This window comes from Peromyscus californicus, unplaced genomic scaffold, assembly GCF_007827085.1.
Source record: "Peromyscus californicus insignis strain IS unplaced genomic scaffold, ASM782708v3 Scaffold_11__1_contigs__length_118956290, whole genome shotgun sequence".
Lineage (NCBI taxonomy): Eukaryota > Metazoa > Chordata > Mammalia > Rodentia > Cricetidae > Peromyscus > Peromyscus californicus.
Genome location: NW_026294402.1, coordinates 40,662,214 through 40,676,681, shown reverse-complemented (window position 1 = coordinate 40,676,681; position 14,468 = coordinate 40,662,214). Strand labels below are relative to the sequence as shown.

General features: G+C 45.0%; 1 long non-coding RNA gene across 2 annotated transcripts in view; it reads right to left on the bottom strand.

Annotated features, from left to right (window-relative positions):
- The window catches only part of LOC128123148 (uncharacterized), a 215,041-nt gene that overhangs the window by 185,961 nt on the left and 14,612 nt on the right, over positions 1 to 14,468 (bottom strand). Inside the window, exon 1 of one of the 2 annotated variants that reach the window (XR_008222582.1) lies at positions 13,692 to 13,993. The exons of the other annotated variant lie outside the window; for it this stretch is intronic. This is a non-coding gene — a long non-coding RNA (uncharacterized LOC128123148). Of the gene's footprint in view, positions 1 to 13,691; positions 13,994 to 14,468 lie in introns of those variants that run through there. 2 annotated transcript variants of the gene reach the window in all.

The following is a 14,468-nucleotide window of genomic DNA, read 5'->3' as shown; positions in this document are numbered from 1 at the left end:
AGAGCTCTGCGATGAAGGGACCAACAGGCCAGGGGAGCATCCTGCCTGGGGTGAGCGCGCCACCCCCAAGTTCTTCTCTCACACCTGCAGTTCCACACACCAGTGACCCGTCGGAACACACCAGACTTCCTGCTGCCCCCACCCAGCGTGACTCACACACAAGCTTCCCTGTGAGCCCCTTCTGATCCAAAACCCTTTGTGCCCACTGACCTCCACACTGCACCTTCCCACCCTCTGGCCTCACCAACCACACCAGGACTTGCCACCATGGCAGACATCTGACACCTGACAGCCCACCACCTGGATGACTTCATTCAGTCTCCATGGTGCTGGATACAGGTACCCAGACCCTTTTTCTCAAATCCACATCCCCTACCACTAAAAGTGACAGCGAACTTTAATGCCCACAGCTGCTCCTCAGGCCTTCACAAATTGCCCAGCACTCACTCGGGAGGCAGAGGCAGGTAAATCTCTGTGAGTTCAAGGCCAGCCTGGTCTACAAAGTGAGATCCAGGACAGGGACAGAGAAACTTTGTCAAAAAAAAAAAAAAAAGAGCTAGCCTGCCCATAGGTCCTACACTGCCAGAACCACTAAATGCAGACTTCCTCGATGTGTGGGGGTCTCTCAAATGAGTAATGGCTCAGGAGTCTCCCAGACAGAAGGTTGAATGCTACACTTCTGCAAAACCAGAACCACGTCACACACGTCAGCAGTGAGAAACAGCCTCCCACCAAACAGAGAAAAATAGTTTCCTAACAATAGTGCCCAGCAAGTGAGGGCCAGAGCTGAGCAAGTTGTTCTATATGGAAGGGGCAAGAGACCAACCTGGAGTTCCTAGATGGCTCCTGCTCCACCTTCTCACACACAACCCCACTCACACAGGAAAGCAGGTAGGCTAACTATAGATCTCCTCTCCCTCCTCTCCTCCAAATCCAATCCCCCGGGGTCACCCCCAGGTCTGTGGCAGAACATCCACTGCAGCCAACTGCTGCCTCAACACCCCCAGCTCCAGTGGGCCACACAGAGCTTCCCTTCCACACTTCCTTCCTCCCACTCACCCCATTATCTCAGGCCCCAACACCAGCAGTTGTTCCCTGGGAACCCACAGGCCAGAAACAAGTGGGCTGACCGTGGATCTTCATCTTTCTCCCTCTCCTCTCCTCCAAATCCAATCCCCCGGTCTCATCCCCAGCTCTGAAGCAGACCACCTGCTACAGCCACCCCCTCCACTCTGCCCCCATCTCTAGATGCTCACACGGATCTTCGCCTCCATTCTTCTTCCCCGGTCATCCTGTTATCCCCCCCCCCCCCATTCCAGTAGGCATTCCCTGGGAACCCACCAATCAGAAAGCAAGTAGGTCAGTGAAACAGGAGGCAAGACTCAGATCTTCACTCTCCCTCCTCTCCTCCACACCCAATCCCCCAGTCTCACCCCCAATTCTGTAGCAGACTACCTGCTGTGGCCTCTCCTCACCCTCTGCCCCCATTCCCAGGGAACTAAGCTGGTAGAAGACCCTGCTTTCCTCCCTCCTGTGGACCCCCTCAGCACCTCACCCCAGCCTATCCCCATTCTTCACTGTTGTTGTTGTTGTTTCGAGACAGGGTTTCTCTCTGTGTAGCTTTGGAGCCTGTCCTGGATCTCGCTCTGTAGACCAGGCTGGCCTTGAACTCACAGAGATCCACCTGCCTCTGCTTCCCAAGCACTGGGATTAAGACTATCCCCATTCTTAAGTGTCAGCACCCTGTACCTAGAAACATATTTTACCCAGATCCCCCAATGGCCACACCTAGCAAGATCCCAGAAGAATTACCTGCCAAGCAGCACACAGCCACAAAACCCTTCTAAGAATGAGAAAGGACAATTGAAATCAAGGAACAAAACACCCACCCACTGAAGACAAGACCAGATATCAGCACCTAGAACTACAATATTCACAAGCCCAAATGCTTAGATGCCAGCATAAAAAACATAATCAATGACAGCCAGGATATATGTCTCTACTAGAGCCCAGCAACCCAGCAGGCCCTGAGACTGCAACAAGGCTTAGGCACAAGACAAAGACCTTAAAATAGCCTTTATGATTATGAGAGAGGTCCTTAAAGAGGAAATGAATAAACCCCTTAAAGAAATCTATGAAAACACAAACAGTGGAGAAAATTGATAAAAACAGTTCAAGATCTGAAAATGGAAATAGAGTCAACAAGAAAACCCAAACTGAGGGAAATCTGGAATTGAAAATTTTAGGAATTTGAACAGGACCCCCAAAGGTGAGCCTCACTAACAGATTACAAAAAGATAGAAGACAGAATGTCAGGCATTGAAGACACAATGGAAGAAATGGATACTTCAGTCAAAGGAAATGTTAAATCTAAAAAAATCCTGGCACAAAACATCCAGGAAATCTGGGTCACGGTGAAAAGAACCAACCTAAGAATTATAGGAGTAGAGTAATGAAAAGAAAACTAAGTCAAAGGCACAGAAGATATTTTCAACAAAACCATAGAAGAAAAGTTACCTAACCTAAAGAAGAAGATGCCTATCAAGATCCAAGAAGCATACAGAACACCAAATAGATTGGCCCAGAGATGAAATTCCCCTTAGCACATAATAATCAAAACACTAAAGGTACAGAAGAAATAAATAATATTAAAAGCTGCAATGGAAAAAGTCCAAATAACATATGAAGACAGACCTATTAGAATAGCACCTGACTTCTCAATTGATATTTTAAAAGCCAGAAAGGCCTAGACCGATGTGTTACAGACTCTAAGAGACCACAGATGCCATACCAGACTACTACATCCAACAAAACTTTCAAACACAACAGATGGAGAAAATAAGATATTCTATGATAAAAAAAAAAAACAAATTTAAGCACTATCTACATATCTAACCCTAAAGAAGGTGCTAGAAGGAAAACTCCAACCTAAAAAGATTAACCACACCCAAGAAAACACAAACAATAAATAATTCCTGACCAGCAAATCAAAAGAGGGGGAATCACACACACACAGAGACACACACTACAAAAACAAAATAACAGGAATCAACAAACACTACTCATTGATAACTCCCAATAGCAATGGTCTCAAGTCCCCAGTAAAAAGACACAGACTAACAGAATGGATGTGAAAACAGGATCCATCCTTCTGTTGCATCCAAGAAACACACCTCAACATCAAGGATAGACATTACCTCAAAGTAAAAGGATGGAAAAAGGTATTTCAAGCAAATGGACCTAAGAAGCAAGGTGGTGTAGCCATTTTAATATCTAACAAAATAGATTTCAAATCAAAACTAATCAAAAGAGATAGGGAAGAATACTATAACAAATGTTATATTACAAGAGAACATTGCAATTCTTAACATCTATGCACCAAACACAAGGGCACACAAGTTCATAAAAGAAACACTACCAAAGCTTAATTCACTTATTGACCCTCACATACTGATAGTAGGAGACTTCAATACCTCTCTCACCAATAGTGAGGTCATCCAGAGAAAAAATAAACAGAGAAATACTGGAGCTGACATTATAAACTGAACAAACCTAACAGAAATTTACAGATCATTTCATCCAAACACAAAAGAATGTACTTTCTTCTCAGCACCTCATGGAACTTTCTCCAAAACTGACCACGTACTCAGACACAAAGCAAGTCTCAACAGATACAAGAAAAATTGACATAACCCCCTGCATCCTATCTGACCACCACAGATTAAAGCTGGATATCAACAACAGCAGAAACTTCACAAACTCATGGAGACTGAACAATTCACTACTGAATGAAAATATGGGTTCAAGACAGAAATTAAAAAGAAATTACTTTCTATAATTGAATGTAAATGAATACTCAAAGTTATGGGGCACAATGAAGGCAGTTCTAAGAGGCAAGTTCATAGCACTAAGTGCCTAAAATTATTGGAGAGATCTCATACTAGTAACTTAACAGCACACCTGAAAGATAAAGCTTTTGTTGTTGTTTCTAAAGAATAAAAAGAAGAAATCACACCCAAAAGAAGCAGACAGCAAGAAATAATCAAATGCAGATCTGAAATCAATAAAATAGAAACAAACAAAAAAATACAAAGAATCAGTCGGGCAGTGGTGGCACAACCCTTTAATCCCAGCACTCGGGAGGCAGAGCCAGGAAGATCTCTGTGAGTTCAAGGCCAGCCTGGGCTACCAAGTGAGTTCCAGGAAAGGCACAAAGCTACACAGAGAAACTCTGTCTCAAAAAACCAAAAACAAAACAAAAAAAAAAACACAAAGAATCAATGAAACAAAGAGTTGATTCTTTGAAAAAACCAATAACGTTGACAAATCCTTATTCAAATTAACTAAAAGGTAAAGAGAGAAGATACAAATTAACAAAATTATAGATAAAGAAGGAGACATAACAACAGACACTGAAGAAATTCCGGAATCATAAGGTCATACTTTAAAATTTTGTACTCTACCAAATTGGAAAATCTAAAAGAAATGGGTAATTTTCTCAATGCATACCACTTGCTGAAGTTATATCAAGATCAAGTAAGCAATTCAAACAGACCTATAACCCCCTAGTGAAGTAGAAGCAGTCATTAAAAGTCTCCCAACCAAAAGAAAAAAGAAAAACAAAAGCCCAGAGCCAGAGGATTTTAGTGATGGATTCTACCAGACTTTCAAAGAAGAGTTAATGCCAAATACTTCTCAAATTATTCCACAAAATAGAAACAGAAGGAACACTTCCCAATTCATTTTACAAGGCTACAGTTACCCTGATACCCAAACCATATAAAAACCCAACAAAGAAAAAGAATTACAGAGCAATTTTCCTTATGAACATAGATGCAAATTTTCTCAATAAAATACTTACAAACTGAAACCAAGAACACATCAAAAACATCATCCACCATTATCAAGTAGGCTTCATCCCAGAGAGGAGGGATGGTTCAACATATATAAATTGATAAATGTAGTTCAACATATAAACAGACTGAAAGACAAAAGCCACATGATCATTTCATTAGATGCAGGAAAGGCCTTTAACAAAATCCAACACCCCTTCACTGTGAAAGTCCTGGAGAGATTAGGGATACAAGGGTCATGAAGGCAGTTTAGAGCAAACCCATAACTAACACAAACTTAAATGGAGAGAGACTCAAAGCAATTCCATTAACATAAGGAAAAAGACAAGGTTGTTCACTCTCTCCATACCTATTCAATGTGGTACTTGAAGTCTTAGCTAGATCAATAAGACAACTGAAGGAGATCAACGAGATTAGAAAGAAAGAAGTCAAAGTATCTTTATTTGGAGATGATATGAGAGTACACATAAGTGACCCTATAAATCCCACCAGGAAACTCTTTTGGCTGATAAACACTTTCAGCAAAGTAACTGGATACAAAATTAACTCACAAAAATGAGCAGCCCTCCTACACACAAATGACAAATAGACTCAGAAAGAAATCAGGGAAACAACACCTTTCACAATAGCCTCAAATAGTATAAAATATCTTGGGGTAAGTAATACTAACCCAGCAAGTGAAAGACTTGTATGATAACAACTTTAAGACATTGAAGAAAGAAACTGAAGAAGATATCACAAGGTGGAAAGAGCTCTCATGTTCATAGATTGGTAGGATTTTACTATAGTAAAAATGCCATCCTATCAAAAGCAATCCCCATAAAAATTCCAATACAATTCTTCACAGATCTTGAAAGAAAAATTTTCAGATTCAAATGGAAACACAAAAAAAAAAACAGGATAGTTAAAACAATCCTGAAGAACAAAAGAACTGCTGGGGATATTGGCATCCCTGACCTCAAACTGTACTGCAGAGCTATAGTAATAAAAACAACATGGTATTGGCACAAAGACAGACACGTCAATCAATGAACTCTAACTGAAGACTCAAACATAAATCTACACACTTATGGAGACCTGATTTTTTTATAAAGAAGCCAGAAATACACACTGGAAAAAAAAAAGACATCATCTTCAGCAAATGGTGCTGGTCAAACTGGGCTACTACATAAGAAAAATCCATACTCAACACCCGCATAAAACTCAACTCCAAATGTATAAAGGACTTCAACATAAAATCAGATACTGAACCCGATAGAAGAGAAAGTGGGGAATAGTCTTGAACTCATTGGCACAGGAAAAGACTTTCTGAACAGAACACTATTAGCACAGGCACTAGGCTCAACAGCTAATAAACAGGACCTCACAAAGCCAAAGAACACTGTCATTTGGATAAAGTGGCAGCCTACAGAATGGGAAAAGATTGTTACCATCTATACATCCAATAGAGGACTAATATCCAAAACATACAAAGAATTAAAAAAACACTATATATCAAGAAAACAAATAGCCCAAATTAAAAAAAAAAATAGGGTACAGTTCTAAACAGAATTCTCAAAAGAGGAAACACAAATGGCTAAGAAACACTTTAAAGAAATGTTTGGGGCTGAAGAGATGACTCAGTGTTTGGGAGCACTGGTTGCTCTTCCAGAAGACCCAGGTTTAATTCCCAGCACCCACATGGCAGCTCACGACTGTCTGTAACTCTGGTTCCAGGGGATCCAACACCCTCACACGGACATACATGCAGGCAAAATACCAATTCACATAAAAAAAAAAAAAAAGGAAAGGAAAGAAATGTTCAACTTCCTTAGTCATCAGGGAAATGCAAATCAAAACTACTTTGAGATTCCATCTTACACCTGTCAGAATGGCTAAGATCAGTAACACAAGTGACAGCTCATGCTGGCGAGGATGTCGAATAAGGAGAACACTCATCCACTGCTGGTAAGAGTGAAAACTTGTACAGTCACTATGGAAATCAGTGTGGTGGTTCCTCAGGAAGATCGGAATCAATCTACCTCAAGAGCCAGCTGTACAAGCCGGGCGGTGGTGGCACGCATCTTTAATCCCAGCACTTGGGAGGCAGAGGCAAGAGGATCTCTGTGAGTTCGAGGACAGCCTGGTCTACAAAGCGAGTTCCCAGACAGGCTCCAAAGCTACATAGAGAAATCCTGTCTCGAAAAATGACAGAGAGGAGAGAGAGAGAGAGAGAGAGAGAGAGAGAGAGAGAGAGAGAGAGAGAGAGAGAGAGAGAGGCAGGCAAGCTACCCTTGGGCATATACACAAAGGATGCTTCCTTTATCCTTCTGCAGAGATACTTGCTCAACCACATTCATCGCTGATCTCTTCATAGTAGACAGAAACTAGAAACAACCCTGATGTCCCTCAACAGATGAATGGGTAAAGAAAATGTAGTATATTTACACAATGGAATATTACTCAGCCATTTAAAAAATGGAATCATGAAATTCACATCCATCAGTGGATGGAACAGTTAAATCAGTGATAACCAAGCTACAATTCACAGAACCACAGAGGTTAAATATAGAGTAAAGGGCTTGAAGGGACAGATAGCTCTCCTTAGCAAAGGGAGATAGAATGATAGTTATGGTTTCAGGGGGTACTTGAATGGGAGGATCAAGTTGGGAGGGAGAGGAAGAGGGGGACGAAGGAGGGGATATGGGGAGAGACAGCTAAAATGAAGGACCATTTGAGGTATAGTATGGAAACTAATACAGTAGAAGCTTCCTAACATATATACATATATGAATGCTATCTAAATGAAATCACCAAATAATGGAGGAGACAGAACTCCAACAGGACATCTCTTGTCACCAAATGAAGATTCCAGAACCGGGACTGGGTTACATCTAATTGAGTTGTTGACCAAAGAGGTCCCATGAGAACCTCCAAACAACCCAGGCTTTTGACAAGACTATAGGTTGCTCTCCACAAACTGTTGGCAAGGTCGCGTTGCTGAAGACAACACCCACACAACTCATTGAACACGGCGAAGTCAAACTGGTGCCTACATAGAGCCTTCACACCTACATTCTAGTGTCTTTGGAATAGGAAGGTGCTACCAAAAGACAGACATAAACACCAAGCCAGCCACAACCCCACGTGAGAATCAGGGCTTCTTTTTATCTTTTTACTTTTATATATTCTCTCTTTTTTACACTACAGGTCCTTTTCATATTATGACTTCCAGTTTAATGTTTTTGTGGGTTTTCTTTTTTGGTTTGGTTTGGTTTGGTTTGGTTTGCTTTTTCAAGACAGGGTTTCTCCTTATAACTGTCCCAGATCTCACTCTGTAGACCAGACTGGCCTCAGACTCACAGAGATTCACCTGCCTCTGCCTCCCAAGTGTTGGAATTACAGGTGTGCATCACCACCACCCAGCTTTGAGGGATTTCTAAGTGTGCAAACAAGTGGGTCTCCGCATCTCTATCTGTTTCTTGTGCCTTCTCTTGGGCTCTTTTCCTTCTATTTGTCTTCTTTGTCCTATTCTGGTGTTTTCTTACTATGTCTTATTTTGTCTTATTAGTACCCCTTAGAAGACTGTTTTCCAATGAGAGACAGAAAGGGGGTGGATCTGGATGGGAGGGGATGTGGGGAGGAGTTGGGAAGGGTAAACCATAATCAGATATGGCATATGAGAGAAAAAATCTATTTTCAATAGAAGACACCAGGCGGATCTCTGTGAGTTCGAGGCCAGCCTGGGCTACCAAGTGAGTTCCAGGACAGGCGCAAAGCTACACAGAGAAACCCTGTCTCGAAAAAACCAAAAAAGAAAAAAAAGGGGGGGGGGGAGAAGCCCCTTCCCTATAAATGAGCCATATCTGTTCTTTAACTCCGCCATCTTCCAGCTGTGATGGGTGATCTTGCTGTTCCCGGTGACCTCTTGACCCTGGCCACATGGTGTCTGTAATTCTGTCTGTAGCACATCCTATTGAAGTTTAATCCACCTTTTTGGAGGATTAAACTCACTATGTAGACCAGGCTGTCCATGCATCACAGAGAAGTGTCTGCCTCTGCCTCCTGAATGCTGGGATTAAAGGAGTGGGCCACCATGTCCAACTATGGGCCAGCTTTCAAAACTGGCCTCTTCCCTGCTCTCTGCTCTAAACCTCTCTCCTAGCTCCTACCCATCCAGAGCCTAGGTGTCCCCTGGGAGTATTCATGGTGTTGTGACATGTGCCTGGGTGACATATGCATGACTCTTCCTGGCACACAGAAAACTCAAAATTAACTTGGTATCAAATGAAGAAATGCAATGTGCTGTCATGTTCTAGAGGTAGAAACTTCAGTTGGAGAAAGATGAGTAGCTTCCCCCAAGGCCACGCCCAGTCTGTACCAGACGCAAGGCCAGAGCCCATTCAAATGTGATCCCCTCCTCTGCATTCTCTCACTGACCCCTTCCTTAACTACCTACCACCACTAAATCAAGCCAGAAGCCACAAGCTCCAAACTGGGAGCTTCTGTTTTGTTTCATTTGCTTGTTCGTTTCTTTCTTTGTTTCTTAGAGGCAGGATCTCAGGTAGCTCAGACTAGTCCAAACTCTCTGTGCAGCTGAGGGTGACTTTAAACTCCTGATCTTCCTGTCCCCAGCTCCCAAGTACAGATATTATAGGGGTGTACCACCACACCCGACTCTCTATTTTTATCAGTCACCATAGGTACCACACGCAGAGAAGAATGTAGGGCTATAGATGCCCAGTTAAAAGAACACCAGCCAATCACCTGCCGTAAGCCCCACCCCAGAAGTCTACCTCTCCCCAAGTTAATCACCATCCCCACCTCTGTGTTAATCACTGCCTTGTAGTTTCGTGTTTGCGCCATCTTTTCTGAGTCTCCCTAACAACGTATTTATTGCCCTTCGCTTGTACAGCTAGCTGTGTGTTTGCGACTCCATTTTCCAGAACCACCCTGACTTCATGATCTTTCCGCTGCTTGACACTCTTCTGCTCATCCTCCCTGTGCTGTGAACCCTGCACAGCTGCTTACTGGAACAGTCAGACAAAAGCAGGCAGGGTCCTCCCACCACACAGCACCCGCTTTCTCTCTCTTTCTCTCTCTCTCTCTCCTGAAAGCCACTTTATTTTAGGCACTGAGCTAATAGCGTACAAATGACATGCACAGTAATGTGGAATTAGCATATGTCTTGATTTTTTTTTCCCCAGCAAAGAATTTTGTCTGTGTGTGAAAAGTCAACTTGTTCCGGCCCTTTTCTGACAGGGCTGTTTTGATTCCAGTTGTCTGACAGCAGGTGATCTGACCTTGTGTTTGGAGGCAGAAAAGAGGCCCCAGGAGAGTTCAAAGAAAAACAAGCTCAGAGGACCCCTCAGACTGCCCCCCCTTCTCCCTGGCCAACCCTCACCATGGTGGCTTTGGCCCATAGCTGCCCTAGCCCAGGGACCCAGTGGCAGACAGAAGCAGACCTACTTTGGTTTCCATGACAACTGCAGGCATCAGGAGGCGGACCAAGTGAGCCAGAGCCAACAAGGCAGCTGGTTTGAAGGGTGTTGATCTCTCTGCGGACCAGCAAGGCAGAACCGCTAGGGACCAGAGGCAGCCACCGATCCAAGAGGAGTCTTTGAAGACAGGCATGCACAATCCTTGGGGACCTATCTGCACAGCTCACCCACTCACCTGCCACCATCCTTCACCCACCCACCTGGACAGAGGCACACACTGAGCAAAGCAGGACTATACTTCACCGTGAATATACGCTCACACCACCAAAAGCATCACAGACTTCTACCTGGACCCACCTGCACATACACAAATACAACCTCCTGCATAAATGTTCACTCACACTCCAATGGAAAGATGTACAGACAGAAAGATCCAGGCACACACTCAAGATGCACACATCCACACGCACAGGTGACATGCCCAGAAAGTTCACAAACCAGTTTTACCAAGAGAAAGCAGCTTCACTATCTCCTAGGCCCTTCCCAGGACACTCCAAGATCCACAGAGCCAGATACAGGACACACCCTCTAAGTGCTGACACTCTGATGCACAGGAGCCCATGCTTCCTGAACCAACTCAAAAACAAGATTGCTGTCCCCCACAGTGCTGCAGCTGAATTGCAGAATCAAACAAACAAGAAAGGAGAACACACATACCCTCCCTCTTCCTTACGAGTCACTCCTCCCATGGAGGCAGGCCCTTAATCCTCTGTGTTTATTTAGTGTTTCTGTGCATATTTCCTCCAGAAATGCTAAAAGGGCAAAAATCCCAGCATGCTCCTGGGGTTCAGAATTAAAAATAAAAAGTGTGCTAAAGCAAGGTATGGTGGCACATGTCTTTGCTCCCAGCACTGAGGAGACAGGGGCAGGTGGGTCTCTGGGAGTTCAAAGCCAGCCTGGTCTACATAATAAGACTCTGTCTAATAATAATAATAATAATAATAATAGTGTGCTGGTAGACTCACAGAGCTACATAGCCCTCTTTAAGACACCCAGTGCACCCCACATGTCCACAGACATGCTCCACAATGCAAGGAGAGGCCTGCTGCTGCTTCCCATCTCAAAAAGGAGAGCAATGCATAGCTCCAGAGCATGGAGTAGCTTCCTAGGCCATAGGTCATCCTGACCTGGCTGTAACACCTGACAACAATTGTCAGTCCATAGAGACATTCAGAACCCAAGGTCACAGAAGCACCATGGAGGGACACTTGGTTCATTTGATTAAAACTCTCTGAAAACGCGAAGGCTACTAACACTGTCTCGGCCTTGTCTGAACAGTAACTTGTTAATCAATGGCAAACTGAAAGAGAAGGTAGTAACACATGGGCCGTGTGTCCTTACAACATAGTTATACTCATGAACACCAAAGGCGCTGGCTGTATTGTTTCTGTACTTTCACACTGATAATGAAAATAATCTAGAACTTAAAATTCTCGAAGCTATTACAGAAAGCCACAACCAATCAGAATGCAGAGTTGTGGAGCCCAGTCCCAACAGATCCATCCATAAGACAACTCCTGCCCCTAAGGCTCAGGGATCATGGCAGAAAAGGAAGCGGAAAGACTGTAAGAGCCAGAGGATCAGGGAGTTTGCTGTGGGGTTGTGTTTCCTAGAAATATCAGAAGCTACGCCCGCAAAGTCTCTCCAACACGGCTACCTAAACGTGAGCAGAACAAGGACAACCGCTAACGTGGACCGGGGAGAGCCTAGGAAGCCTCAAGCCTATGCAAAGAACTACAGGCAGTTAAGGAATGCCGAGAGCCAGGGAAAGTCTTCCCCAGGGAAGAGCACACTAATTGTTACCCAATACCAAATGGTCAGCCCTGAAAACATATACAGAAGTAACATTATAAACACTGAGCAGGTTTTATTTATGTATTTAGGAACACACACACATACACACACACACACACACACACACACACACACACACAAAATTACATAACAACAATCAAAAAAGAGGCCATGAATTTGAAAGAGAGTAAGGAGAAGCATATGGGGGGGGAATGGAGGGAGGAAAGGGAAGGGGGAAATAATAGAATTATAATCTCAGAAAACAAAAGAAATACTTTTTTTTTTTAATTCTCAGAGTTGTTAAGGTAAGTCTAACCTAATGGTCATAATTCAGTAACTACTTCTTGGCTTTATCAGTAATAGTATTAGCGTTGTGGAATGCTTGACAACACAACTTCATACACCTCTTTTGTGTCCCTGAGGACGTTCTGTGTGGCAGAAGGATGCAGGAGGAGGGGACAGTGCATAGTTTAGCAAGGCCCAGGCCTGAACAGCCGCTGTCTAGCGGGGAAGGTTTGGGGAGCAGCTTTGGAACCTGAGAAGACCATGAGAACCCAGGAGAGGGAAAAAGAGGCTTCGGGGCGGAAACCACATATGAACTAGGTCTGAAAGCAAGGGTCGATTTAGTCAAGCACACAGCTGGAAAGGGCCACTGAAGTCCAAGGACCCAGTGCAGAGCAGAGGGTGTGGGTCTCTGCAGCTAGACTCCAGGAGAGAGAGGGCAGGTAAGAGCAACAGGAAACAGGCCGGACTCAAGAAAGGCCTTCTGCTGCGAGCCAAGGCCTTTGACCTAGGGAATCAGCAGCTGCAAGACTAGGTAGGAACGGTACTGTTGAAGACATTCAGGTTGGGCACAGAGTATAGCTCAGGTGGTAGAGGGCTTGCCTACCGTGTTCTAAGCCCTGGCCTCCATCCCCAGCACTTCCAAAACTGAGACGGCCTGTAATCCCCAGCTGCCAGGGAGGTGCAGGCAGTAGGATCAGAAATTCAAGATCATCCTCAGCTACAAGTTTAAGGCCAGCCTGGGCTACATTAGACCCTGTCTCAAAAGTCAATTAATTAAGGAAACCAAATAATAAAAAATATCTCCAGTAGCCAGTTGGTGGACACCAAAGCTGTACCACCTAAGAACTTCTTGTGTCCACAGGGGCAGTAGATCGTGTCCAGGCATGAACAGAGCCTGAGAACCGGTGACACCCCATATGTACCTCAGAGACTGACCCACAGAAGGCGCTACATAAACGTTTCCTGAACCGCGTGGTGCCGCGGGGTCACGCGAGGAAAATGGAATTAAGAGTCGGGTGACCCGGAGGGCTAGTTCAGGCCCGGTATTGACTGGTTCCTGGACCTCGGCCGGAGATTTAACCTCTCCTGTTGTCGATTTCCACGCTGGTAAAGCGAATCCGATAATGCCCTGACCTCCCTGGCTTAGCAGCAGCGGGGCTGCGGCAGGACTCGGGGCTCGGCCAGGCTGGAGCCCCGCGGGCCGATCCCTCCATCGCCGGGGACTCGCCTCGCCCCGGGACCAGATGCGAGGAGAGCTGGCTCAGCCGTCAGCAATTACCTGCGCCCCCACCCGACACCTGCGCTCCGCTTCCGAGTGGGCAGATGGTGCGATCTGCCGGTGCCGCCTGGCTCCCCGATGCCAGCCTTGCAGAGAACAAACGCGCAGCCCCCGCGCGCCAGTGGGTAACCAGCCCAGGACGCCAACGCGCGAGCCTCAGAGCCCAGCCCGAAGATGCCCCACAGTGCGCCCTCCAGAGTGCAGGCGAACAGCACCTCCAGCACCTCAAGCCCTCTAAACTGCCAGCAGGGAAGACAGCGGCCCCCTGCTTTTCTTATGGAGAAACTGAGGCTCAGAGAGGTCAAATGGTTTGCAAAAGGGTACGCACGTACTAAGAGATGGAACCAGACAGAAACTCAAGTCTCCTCAAGTCCACTGTTTCTCTAGAGCTACAACAGTTCCAAGGTTCACTCTGGTAATGCTAGGCAAAGGAATCTAAGTGTTCCTTGGGGCGGGGGTGGGGGTGGGGGTGGGAACCATAGCTCTGTGTATGTGTTGGGGGGGGGGGGGCTTTCAAATAATTGAAGGTCAGTGGACATCTGAGTCAAGCCTAAGCCAGGATTCAATGATGATACACAAAGAACCCATTTAAAAAACAAAAAACAAAAAACCTTCAAAAGAGGCCTAGCATGATGGTAAAGGTGCTTGCTGCCAAACCTGAAGACCTGAGTTGGATCCCCAGAACCCACATGGTGGAAGAAGAGAGTCAACCCTTGTAGGTTGTCCTCTGTAATTCCCACACTCAGGCTGAGGCAGGAGAATTGCCATGAATTCAAG